The sequence below is a fragment of the Camponotus floridanus genome, unplaced genomic scaffold (assembly GCF_003227725.1).
Source record: "Camponotus floridanus strain SB8 unplaced genomic scaffold, Cflo_v7.5 scaffold46, whole genome shotgun sequence".
NCBI lineage: Eukaryota > Metazoa > Arthropoda > Insecta > Hymenoptera > Formicidae > Camponotus > Camponotus floridanus.
The window spans coordinates 520,010-532,842 of NW_020229614.1; the positions used below are offsets into that span (position 1 = coordinate 520,010).

At 30.3% G+C, this 12,833-nt stretch overlaps 1 protein-coding gene across 2 annotated transcripts in view; it reads right to left on the minus strand.

The window, feature by feature from the left end:
* Nucleotides 1-12,833, minus strand: part of LOC105257815 (zwei Ig domain protein zig-8) — a 142,541-nt gene that overhangs the window by 119,833 nt on the left and 9,875 nt on the right. For both annotated transcript variants that reach the window (XM_025411973.1, XM_011268722.3), the window contains exon 2: nt 5,543-5,591. The gene's annotated coding sequence lies outside the window, so the exon portion shown is untranslated. The remainder of the gene's footprint in view (nt 1-5,542; nt 5,592-12,833) is intronic.

A 12,833-nucleotide genomic window follows, 5' to 3' on the forward strand; every position in this document is an offset into this window, starting at 1 on the left:
AACATCATATTGAGCTAAGTCAATAAATTATTTTTTAAATGTTTTCTCTTCAAGTTTTTTTCATCTTATGAAATATTCTCGAATGACCTCTTTAGACGATTTATAATTCATAATAAAATTTAAGACAAATAGATTTCTATTTTTTAGTTTTGTATTATGTATTCAGATTTTGTATCTTACAGTATATACTTTATGTATTATGTAATTCGGATAAAAATTTAAATGTAAAATATATACAAATAAAATACACAAATACATACAAATAAAAAAATATTAAGATACATATATTAAAATATGTGACACATAAAATTATAAATAGAATTTTATCTTGAATTTTATCACGCCTTATAAATCGTAGAGATATCTTAATGCAAGGATTCAAGAAGTGCTCTTCTCTTCACTTGTCAAAAGATGATTATAATTTCGAGACAGATAGCAAATTGTTAAATCAAACTTACTTGATACATACTCAGCTTACGTCACGTACATACGCGAGAGTGCATAATTAGATCCCTATGTATTATTGTATTACGTAATAGACTAACCAAGTCGTCATGTGCGTCACTTATTTCTGTCAGTCACGTGGATTCGCAAACACCTAATGTGGTTATATGTATAACGAAGCGAACACAGAACGGTGAATTAATGTTTCGGTTTGCCGACAAGGATGCAAACTCGTGGCACAGCGAGCTTTCGAATATAGCGCATAGTTCAGCTAAGAACTAATTAACGAACAATTAAAATTAATTTTACGCCCGAGTGAACTAGAGTTATTCGCGCGATCAGTGGTCGTCTCGGCGTAACTACAAGTCAGAGGAAACCGGGTAATCACAAAAAGATAATTTCGTGCATAAATTAAACGGAAATGTAAAAGTTGGAGATACGCAGAAATTACATCTCGAATAAACCAGCGCAGTAACGTTTCAAAATTCATCCGGCAAAGTTTTTTGGCTACACAATCGAGCCTATAAAATATCTCTTTTTTACATCATCTAATGTATTGTCTGCAAATTCAAATCTTTAAATACAAATAAAATTTTAATTAAATAAAAATGTATTAAATTAGTCATAAGAGAAATAAAGAAAAGTAAAGAGAGAGAAATATATAAAATTAAAAAAAAATTTGATCAGAAAAACGGTCATTATTTCCCTTGTAGAGAGTAAAATTAAAAAAATAATTATGATTGCCTTCGGAAAAAAATTGATAACAATCGGTATAAGAATGTTATTCACTTGGCAAGACGGGATATTCCATGTTTGTAAATCAATATTTTGCGTAAAAAAAAGTTTCTTCTTACATGACTATATATAATAATATTGCTGGAAATAGAACGAGAGGGAAAGATTAATATATTTTGAAAAATTACTGAGATTACGGACACGCGGCGTCAGCTTCTTCAACAATGTCTTATGAGCAAGAATGAAAAAAAGTCGCCCGGTATGTTCGACCATTTCTGGAACGCTCCGAGCGGCAATGTCCCCGGGTTATGTTCTGCGGTACACGGAAAGAAGCTTATCCCGAAGATGCATATCCGAGATGCAGCGCGTCGCGGGCACTTAACATGTAAAATGGTATCTGTTTTTCAACTTTCACGCGATAAGCACTAAATTATGGGTATGAATACGAAACAGTCGGTCGATTATAAGACAATTTTTTTTCAAGAATTCCAAGAATGTGCTGCCTTTTCCGTCGACATCTTATAAAATCAGCGCTATTGACATTCTTGACATAAAACTCAAAACGAAAAAATTATTTATTTACGTAGAATCGATATTGTCGAGAAATTTTCATGTCGATGAAAAAAGAGATAGTAAAAAAAATTAATTGAAAATGAAATTTGTTGATTAGAGAAAGAAACTTTGATGTTGGCGATTATCGAGCAACGCATGCGAGATGATTTGTCTCATTCCCTGAAAATACATGCAGTTGTATCGACAACCGCCTTAATCCACAGCCCTAAATCTAGTATTGGCCATCTGCGTTGTAACCTTGCCACGTGATCGTATTACTCTGCTATTAGTTTGAAGTAGCCATTAATTATCTCTCGTGAAATAGCACGATTCAGCAGCTGGACTGATCTCCCTTCAAGCGATACATCGTCGGAAAATACATCCAGGTATTTGACTATTTCGACTAATTAAATGAGTTACTATGTTGGTCACGTACTGCTCGGTTTATCTAATTCTGCGATTCGTTTGTACGATAGAATGCTAAATGTTTGACATGTCGCGAATTCCATTGACGAATCATTCAGAAAACGTCTGACAGAGGCAACTTCATAAAATTAACTTTCAATTATTGGCATTTACAATCAAATTTCAGTGAATGTAAAAGCGAAAAACGTTTATTAATACGTTTCGTTGTTAATATTGTTATTAAAGCTAAATAAAAAATGCAATTACAAATTTTTATTAAGTCTTTATGCAAACGTCGTAAATGTATGTGTGTGTATGTGTATATGAGCAGAAAAATTAATTAAAAACCCCCGGAATTTCGGTGATTTAAGTATGGAATTAAATTGAAAACAGCATAAGACAGAATCGTTAATGAAACAATTATCGTTATAACGCAGAAGTATTTATCTACAAAATATAATTAAATTTCGCAGATGGAAAGATTTATAGTTGTTCTTCCATGCTGTTCCACAAGCAGTTGAAAAATCATTTATGCTACTTAAAAACAATACAATAATAAATAAAATAAACAACTAGTTTTTACATGCTTTGCTTTTTATATATGGAATATAAACATTTCATAAAATTTCCGCATATATGGAATGCAAACATTCGATAGAATTTATGTATCAATATTGCATGAGCAATCATAAAAATATCTTCTCAACATAAAACGGATAGCAACGAATTTTTAACAAAAATAAAAAAAGAAAAAAAATAATCCGATAAATGACCCTCATTGTGTGATTTACACGATAACTAATACCCATTTTACACATCAATCTTTTAGAAGAAAAATTCGTGCCAATTTGGTGAAATTTTATTAAATGCAAAAATACTGGCAATAATATTAGCTACCATCGAAAGCAAAATTCTATTCACTACAATTTTATTTGCCGATCGCAGCAGACGTTAATTCGATTACATAATAACTGTTACATGTGTACTTAATTGAATTTTGCATGCATATCTGATACTTGGTGAATACCGCTTAACAATCATTTCAATTTTATGCGATAACAAACACAATTACGAAATTATATATATATGCTGTGATAATTAAATTTATTATACTTCAAATGCTGCGATGACTTTGCAGTATGCATGGTACAATATCAGATTAATTTGTTGACCGACTATACATTATTATTAGGATTATTATTAGGATTAAGAGATGTTAACAGTATCGATCGGAATTTACTCACCTCGCACAAAAGTAATGATTTTAATATTGTAAATAATTATAAATAATTTTTGCACCGAATAATTTACATTAAAAAAGACATTAAACATTAATGTTAAAATAATGTCAAGCGACACAATGGCTTTCAGTAAAATGACACAGTTCGCTATTCACAGCGGAATTCTATTAGCCGATTCGAGTGTTCTTAGTGCCATACGAGATTCGAAATAATTACAAATTGTAATTACGTGTGCAAATCTGCGCAAAACAAATTTAATTGCTACATAATAAAACGCTTCTGCTGTCATCAATTGACTCTTTGAACATCAAGTATTTACACGTTACGTCATTAGTTTCCTTCCGAAAATAGATGCTTAATTTAACATTTGTTTAAAGCTACTAATTTTACATTTATAAACATAAAGAGAAATTTTAGATATTTGTATAAGCGAATAAATATGTTTATATCATTTAGTTAAAGATTATTTTCCACTACAAGTTATGATAAATATTCTTTATAAACTCATATTGCACTTATGTTGTGTGCAATTCTATATATTTAAAAAAAATTTTCATGTATTCACATATTCAAACATTTTATATGCTATCGATATGGTTGCAGCTGTCAGTAATGTGGATAGAATCGATCGCGGAAACAGTACTTCCAAACCGACAAATAGAGTAGCGCGGTGAAGGGTACTTTGGCTATGGCTGCAAACTTTCGCCATAAGTTAGCTCTTAAAACTGTTTCTCGAGATTCTGTCGGAAAATTCGAGACAAGAAACCACCATGCCTATCTTATCGATCACTTTGTCGGAAGTGGTTACGTACGAATTTTACATACATTGTATTTATCTTTGAATAGAACGTTGAAGTTTATAAATTACTATTTAAATTTGTTTTTATTATTATTAAATATTTCAAAAGTTTCTAGTTATGAAACATAAACAGATTATTTTTATATGTGACAGAATTATATTCTTTAAACGAAATTAATATATCTTTAAGCTATGACTCGTGTGTCTTTAAGGAAAACATAGGATATTTGTAAGTGAGCCAGGGTAGACTTTGTGTACCGAATGTCATTACCAGAAATCCCCATTTGATGTTCGAGATACACGAGTTTTCGACCATGTGTCCGATAAATACGGATTGACGGAGAAACGCTAGTGGAAGAATCTCCACGGGGAACATGGATTCACCTATCTCAGCATGTGCGAGCACAGCGTATTTTCTTTCACATTTAAGTCACGCCACGTGGTTATATCGGTCTCGCAGGAATCGAAGCTCGCCGGAACGAAAGATTTCCAATCCTTGACAGACGTTGGCTCGCGCTCGATGTTATCGTCATGCATAGTTGGGAATTAAAGAGAAAAGCGATGCATACACAATATATGCATGAAATGCTTTCTCTATATATTAGAATTTTTTATACAAACAAAATATCGACAATTTATAATATCGCGGGTTATATAGTCGAAATATCGTGCGCTTAAAGTAACGAGGCTCTATAATATCTCTTAAATATCGACAAGTCTTTCGCTAAGAATGACTTTAACATAAATTAAAATTCTACTATTTTACTTATTTTACATTACAATTTTATTATTTTACATTACTTATTTTACATTATTAATATTAATATTAATATTATATATTTTTAAGAATTTTGTCAATCTACCTTGTAATCTTGTTAATTTATCAAAAAATTTTATTAAATTCCTCAAAATAATAGCAAAATTTAAGAATAGTTTATACTAAACAAGTTTCAGAATATAGATAAATAGGCTTTATAGCCTAGTAAGATAAAATCTGCACGTGTTATAAAAATAATTTATAAATTAAATTAATTAATTTATAAATAAAATAAAATAAATTTATTATCAATATAATTAATAAAATCATTAATATGCTTGTTATTCAATGAATTAAATAAATTTAATTATTCTTTTATTCTTTTTTTTTAATTTATGCTCTAATTTATTCTTGCATCATATATTAAAACAAGATATTAAAAGTTGATTACATATATAGAATATATTGAATTTATTAAAGTTTGTTCAATCTAATTTGTTCTAGCTATCTATTTTGAAGTAATGGATCTATCTGTAATTTATTTATAATTTACATCTATAATATCTATGAATCCGTTACTTCGAAATAAAATAAAAGTTTATCACTCACCGATCGATGCACAGCGGAGTTGATGATATTGAAGTTACGATGAGTTGATCTATAACATACAAATAAAAGATCTAAATTGAAATATCGTTCAAAATAATTAATATTCAAAAAATTATTATTTCAATATTGCAAGCATTAAATTTTACATTCAATCCTCATAATAGCAAGCAAATATTTAATAGATTAATTTTGTAAATTCTGAAAAGATTATTTCATTAAAACTTGCACTATTATATGCCGACTTAAAAATTTCTTGCTCCGCACTGAGATTTATTAAGAATTATTTCTTTTTGTTAAAATATTACATTATTTTAATATTTACATACAATAACTAATAATAATAATCACTTGAAAAACGACTGATCACTCGAAAAACAAGTACTTGCTCCAAGAACGATCACTCGCTCGAAAAACGCTAAAAAGTTTGCAACATCTACAACGGATTCTCCGTGATGTGAGAATTCTCTTTCTTTGTAAAATACATGAGACCGATGAAAATGTAAAATCAACGGCCGTACACATTGTATCTCGATTTTTTCAAAAAAAAATCTAGACATCAAAAAATTATCCTCGTATTTTTGAAATACAATAAATTGTTACGTATTTATCTTAGATCATTTTTTCGTTGGGAATTATATACGCCTGTCTCGCACATTATTATTTCCAACTATTCAATATTGGTAAACAATTTCCTGTTGAGCATGATTTCCAAACCGTCATTCAATAAAAATAACTTTTATTTATTTAAAAAAAATATATATTGTAATTTAACATTATAATTTAATATTAATAATAATTTAAATACTCTAACAAAAACAGAAATAGAGAGAGAAAGAGAGTGTAAGAAAATATTCAAAGTTGAAGGGTAAATATAGGATGGCCAATTCTTAATAATTCAATACCTTAAAAACTGCTTAAAAATAATTATTTGTAAACATTTATTTATCCGAATTAACAAAATATTTTTAATAGTTGATAATATTTCATAAGTCACTGAAGTCACTTAAGCTTAGCATATTTTTATAAAAATTTTTTTTATTTCTTATAAAAAACAAAGTTATGTTTAAATCATCTATAACGAAAGAAAATATGAAATAAAGATTAGGGAGGAATATATTTTTCAGATAAATAAATAAAATGTTTAAATTTAATGCATAGCGGACATTTTTGGACATTAAATAAATAAGAGTAGAGTGTTCTTTGTGATTTTTCGTGTGATTATTCCTGAGTATTTCAAGTAGTTATAAGTCGAAACCTCAGAAAAACCATCATATTTTTTAAAACATTTGACAAAAAATTGTTTTGGAAAAACAATTTTTAATTTAAAATTAAATTGTTCTTTTTCAAATTTAAAATATGTAATTTTGTAAATTTCCATTTAAAATTTTAAAATTAATCCTCACCTGACCCATACAACTGGAGCTTGAAGATCAACTTCCTCTCAAGTTTGAAGACCTATCGCTCATTGAACCCATACAAGACCCCAAGAACGAATTTAAGAAACTTTTAAAATCGATAACAATGTTTGGAATATCAAGCATAAGAGTTACATGGGCCATCTTGTATATTCGAAAATTTTTACATGAATCTAGCAATTGAATAAAGATGGTAGGTATTATTATATGCTTTCTCGTATGATTATATATTTTTAAACATGTAAAGAAAGTCAAATAGCGTTTAATTATTGAATTTAATTATTGAATGTTTATTCTTCATTCAGTTTATTTCGATAAAAGTTTCTAGCAAATCAACTATCAATTATAATTATCGAAGACGCATCGAAGCACTTCTAGATTCCAAAGAACTGCAACAACGTGTTATTTTAAATTTTAAATGGCCACATTAAATTTAAAGTCGGTCTTAAATTTGGATTCGACCAATCGTTGTTTTCGATTCAACACTAAGTTACGCATTAGACCCTACTTAAACTTTAAGTAAGGAAACTTTGGCTCGGAGTCTCAGACGTGATCAATTTTCTATAATATCCTTTCTCAAGAGATGGAGGAGACAGAAAGATCTTAATGCGCATCGTTACTAATTATATTTACTAATTATATTTAACTATATATTTAATTATATTTACCATTAACAATATAAAAGAAACACACACGAATTATTCCCCGCGTTCTATATTTTTGTTATTTTTTTTTGGAAACTACAAATAAACAACAAAAATTTGTTTAGCACGGTAGAAGCTCTCTATTGGTATCCATTATTCGTCTAAAATAATTGTTTATTTTGCAAAAATAAACATTCGTTAAAATGAAATTGAGAGCATAGATCCGTCAAACAAAGGCACTTAGAAACATTGTTTCTTTTATTATATCAAATCGTATATTTAGATATTAAATTTTTTAAAAAGGATACATATGATTTTGAAGAATAATCAATCTTATAAACACATCATCTTTAATTCTAAAACATTAAAAACAAAAATAGAACGATAAATAGGAGGAGAACCCAAATCAACATTTATCTTGATGCGTATTGACAGCTTCTCACTCTTATAATATCCCCCGATTTTGTGTCTGAAATTATTCAACCTTTAAATTGAAGCTGGTGGATGTGCGAACGCAAGATCAACGCGCGGTTTAAATAGAAGTAGGAGAAGACGCGACGAGATATTCCGTGTAAGAAGCAAGGAGAACAGAACGCCTTTCTCCTCTTGTTATTACCTCTCATGCGAGAACATCACTCGCACAGGTCGACGATAAATCTCAGTCGGAAGGTAATTTATACCCAGCAATATATACAGTACGAGTTAAAAGTATCATTTATAGAAATAGTCATTACTTTAATAAAAACAAAGACATAAAAATATTATTAAATTATATTAAATTATATTACATTATTACTATTGTTTTTTCGTTTCATTATCATAAAAACTAAAAATTATAACAAATAATAACAGAAATATTAAGTTCTTGATTTTTCAAAAAAGCTCCGTTTGATTTATTATCGCACTTTTAGTACTCTTGATAACAGTTTTTTTTTAAATTGTTATTGATACTTAATTCTAACATGTTTGGAAATTTTACAATTGTTTTTGATATATTTCATTTTTTGAGCACTTCTATCAAGTTCATCCCACAATATTTTATCGGATTAAGATCTAGTGATTAAAAGGGCCAGAAAGGCTATTTTAAAAAATTAAAAATTTAATATTTTTGTTACTATTTGTTATAATTTTTAATTTTTACGAATTAAAGCACATAAAATAATAATAATAAAAGATAAGTTGATAATATCTATAAATTAAAGTAATGACTTTCCTGTTTCTATACAAATAATGCAATATTTTTGACAGGTACTGTATATATATATATATATATATATATATATATATATATATATATATATATATGTACACGATGTTCTGCGCTCGTTTGACATACTACGTTGAATCGAAAGAGCGCTTCTTTTTCATTCATTGCGATATAGTTATTTTTCCCGCACGAGCGATTATGTTCCGCGGATAAATAAATCATTAATAACACTTCGCATTAATTTACGAAGCGTATCGCAAATTAATCGGCGGTATTTTTCTTGGCAATTAATTCGCTCGTTACCCCTACCCCTTTTCTCTTTCCTCGCATTACGTTTCTCGAAACAGTCGATCGCGCGTCTTCGGACGATTAATTCTCGACGCGGATTCACGCGAAAATGAATAGCTTTTTTCGCGCGTCATTATGCAAACGAAAATATAGCTCGCGGGGGTAGCAGGCGCTGTTCGGTGCAAGCGTGCCATGCCCGAGGGACCCGCGATGAACAGTTCGCTCTTACTTTTATATCGATCGTAATACTATAACTGCGACATAAACCGGCAATGTTTTATAGTGCGACGCGATAATAAAGATATTTCGATAAAACGGCATATAACGGAGTGTATTTGTAAAAATAATTTTATTCTTAATTACAGTAATTTTATTTTAAAAAAATTAAAAATAAGATAAATAATACATATAAGTAATTTTATTTAAAAAGTTTTATTCTTTTTTACAAATATATCTTGGTCTTTCTTTTAAATTAATTCGCAACTGGAGAATTCATACGCTCGAGGGAGGATATTGAGAGAGAAAAGCCGAAATTACGAGATTGTTAACTACGCTTGACGAGCGGCTCGGAGTTAAAAGGCGTGCGATGTCAATTTTCCAGATCTCCTTCAATTAGATTCACTCTCTCGGCGGGAAAGCATTAATCCATTCTCCGTGGAAGTGCGAGGTCAGGGGCGCCGTAATAAATGTAAAAGAAACAAAAGAAAGACGGCGGCCGGACACGGCCAATTACACGGCCGTCGCCGAGCACAGTGCCTGGGTAATGACGAATCCGTCGTAAGGGAACATTAATCTTACGGCCGAGCTCGACTGCGCGACGTCGAGGGATGAAAAATAATGTTTGCGATTACGAGTTCACCGGCATAATGAATTTTCCGTTACGCAATGACGGGAAATGAGGAGAGTGTTGAATCGTGATTTTAGAACGTTGATTTCCATTGTTATGCGCCGGTTAAATCGCGGCTACGTGCAAGCGTTTTCCGTTAATAAATCAGTCGCTAATGACGTGATCCACTGAACATCCTCATTTAACGGCGCGATCGATCGTCGATGACCGTCGCGGCTATAGTGATTATAATCAAACGCATTACGTAACGCTGTTGCGGTTAATGTTAAATGCAATTATTAGGATCTGACATTGGTCTCTTAACACTTTCAGAGGCAGTTTAATCGTAAGCAGTATAAATATTTGTATGCTTATTTCAACAATGTGTCGTATCGTGATATCGTTAAAATAATAATATCGTTAAAAATAATAATAATAATAATAATGATAATGATAATAATATTAATATTAATAATAATAATAATAACGGGGAACCGTAATTGCTAGGGAGTAGAACGCAATGGCGGAAGTACTTTCGATGACGCGTATTTGCCGCACTCCAGAGTGCGAGAACCGCAAATTTGCGAATGCACGTTCACTGGCACTTGAGCTTGTACCTCAGCGAGCACCCCAGTATGCACTCGTACCAGTACAACGATACCCGCGAATGCAGAAACAGCGCATTAGTCGGTACGGACTATTGGAAAAACGCGAAAATTTCCAACCGCGCGACACCGTTGTATATAACCGGCGATAACGCCCCACGCAATCGCTAATCAGTTCGAAATTACACGGCGCTGCGAAATTTCTGCAAAATAGCGTACTGTGTCATTGCACTCTCTACCTGCGATTAAACAGTATCTTTTCGCTCGAGAACCACACCCTCCTCGAATGAAAATGATACATTTTCGCGATACATTTTCAATGCCCATTTACGAAAGAAAAGATAATTATCTAAAAAACTATTACTCGAAAAATTGTTGTGACATTTTTTATTGTTCATACATACACGCGATTATTTATTTTCTAATATAACTAAATCGAATATTTTATAATAACTTGAATTCAATATTTTATAAGCGTAACATTTGCTTAAGATTTGCTTTATATCTCTGTCGCCGAAACATTTATTTATAGAAATAAAAACAAAGTCTTTAATTTTTAATAGATTCCTAAGAGAAATCATGTCGACATTCGTGCAATCGGCCAAGAAAAATACTGTCTCCACTCGTGGGAATAAAGCGAGTCGTGATGTTTATCCTTCGCTTTTGAGTAAAGCTCGAATTGCTTCCCCTGTACTTTTTATAAAGTGGTACGGAGAGAAGCAGGATAAGAATTATTTCGTAAAATGCATTTTTAAGTTATGTCTTTTACTTTAATATGTAAATATTTTTGTAAGTAACGAAGATATATATTGTATGATATATACTGTTCGATCTTTGAAAGATATCTTTTAAAGAGAGAGAACCTATAGTTAATAAAATATTTTGATTCTGCCAAACTCGAAGATTCTTTCGAAGGAAAGTATTCTTGGTAGATAGCCAAAGATTGTAGGCTACTATTATATGTATGTTTCACGATGTCCCTCGATGTCGTCTACGTAATCTTTTTAAAAAGTTAAACTCTGTTATCTATTTTGTGATACGCACAAATATTCCGACATAATATTCAAACAAATATCAATAAATATTTTCACTGTCAAAACGTAAAATATAAGACATATATTGGCAAAATATAAATATTTTTTATAAATATCGAACTCTCTTATTTATATAAATATCGTAAAATAACTATAGTGTTATTGAGAATTTTGTGTGAAAACCATGTGTTTTATGATTTGAAAATCTATTATCCCTCACGCGTATCTTTCAAATCTAACAAAATTTTATCTATAACAAATATTATTTTATATATTTCCTGTCAATATATCTCGCTGATTTAAAAATTCTCCACAAAAATAAAATGCATTGTTTCGTGTTTATGCATTTTTAGTGTACAATTATTCTAGTTTTGACAGCTTTTTCTCTAAATGTTTGCGCATTAGATTTATAAAAATCATGAATTAGCACAGTTGTACACAATTAATTTAACTCTCTTCGATTGTTAAAATGGTATATTCAAATTTCAATCAATACATATTAATACAGGAAATTATTATATCTGTAATAAAAATATCAAAAAATCTATAGAAAAATTAATATTATATGTATACTAAGATTAACGAATTGTATCGATCGCAAAAATTAATATCGATACTGATTAAATATTTTATTATTTTCGCACAAATACGTCACAACAATGAACAACAATCGACAAGAACTTTTAAATATGCTCAAAAATGAGAAATATGTGCGTTATATTCATTCTAGTTAACCAAAATGTTATGCAACAAATGTACTGATAATGACATTGTGAATCATGACGTCACACCTAAATTAGCCAGTTAATATCCTCCGAAAATCGATACGAAATATCTACCATTATGTTGTATTCACGGAACTGACAAAGCTGAATAAATTTCTGAATTATTTTTCTAAAATTTCTACGCATCTCTTTCGCATAATTTTTCCATCTCGATATTCAAGATAAAAATTTAAGATAAAGCTCGCATGCGAGGGAGAATATGATTTCCCGTTATTGGACATGCATTTTTTATGATGCAAATATGCGATTTTTTTGTCTTTATTTTTGAAGATCGCGTTTTCGAGCAAATGACTCGTAACAATCTAAATGGGATTCTATGCAATGTCTGATGGGATAATATAACCCGAGGCTACGGTCATCATGTGCGTGGAATGGATTACTTTTATTCCACAAAATAATATAGACCATACGAAAAATACCCCCAAATATGGAAAATGTGTGTTTTGCATTTTCCATATGCGCGAGCAGTGTCTATTTACCAGCATCC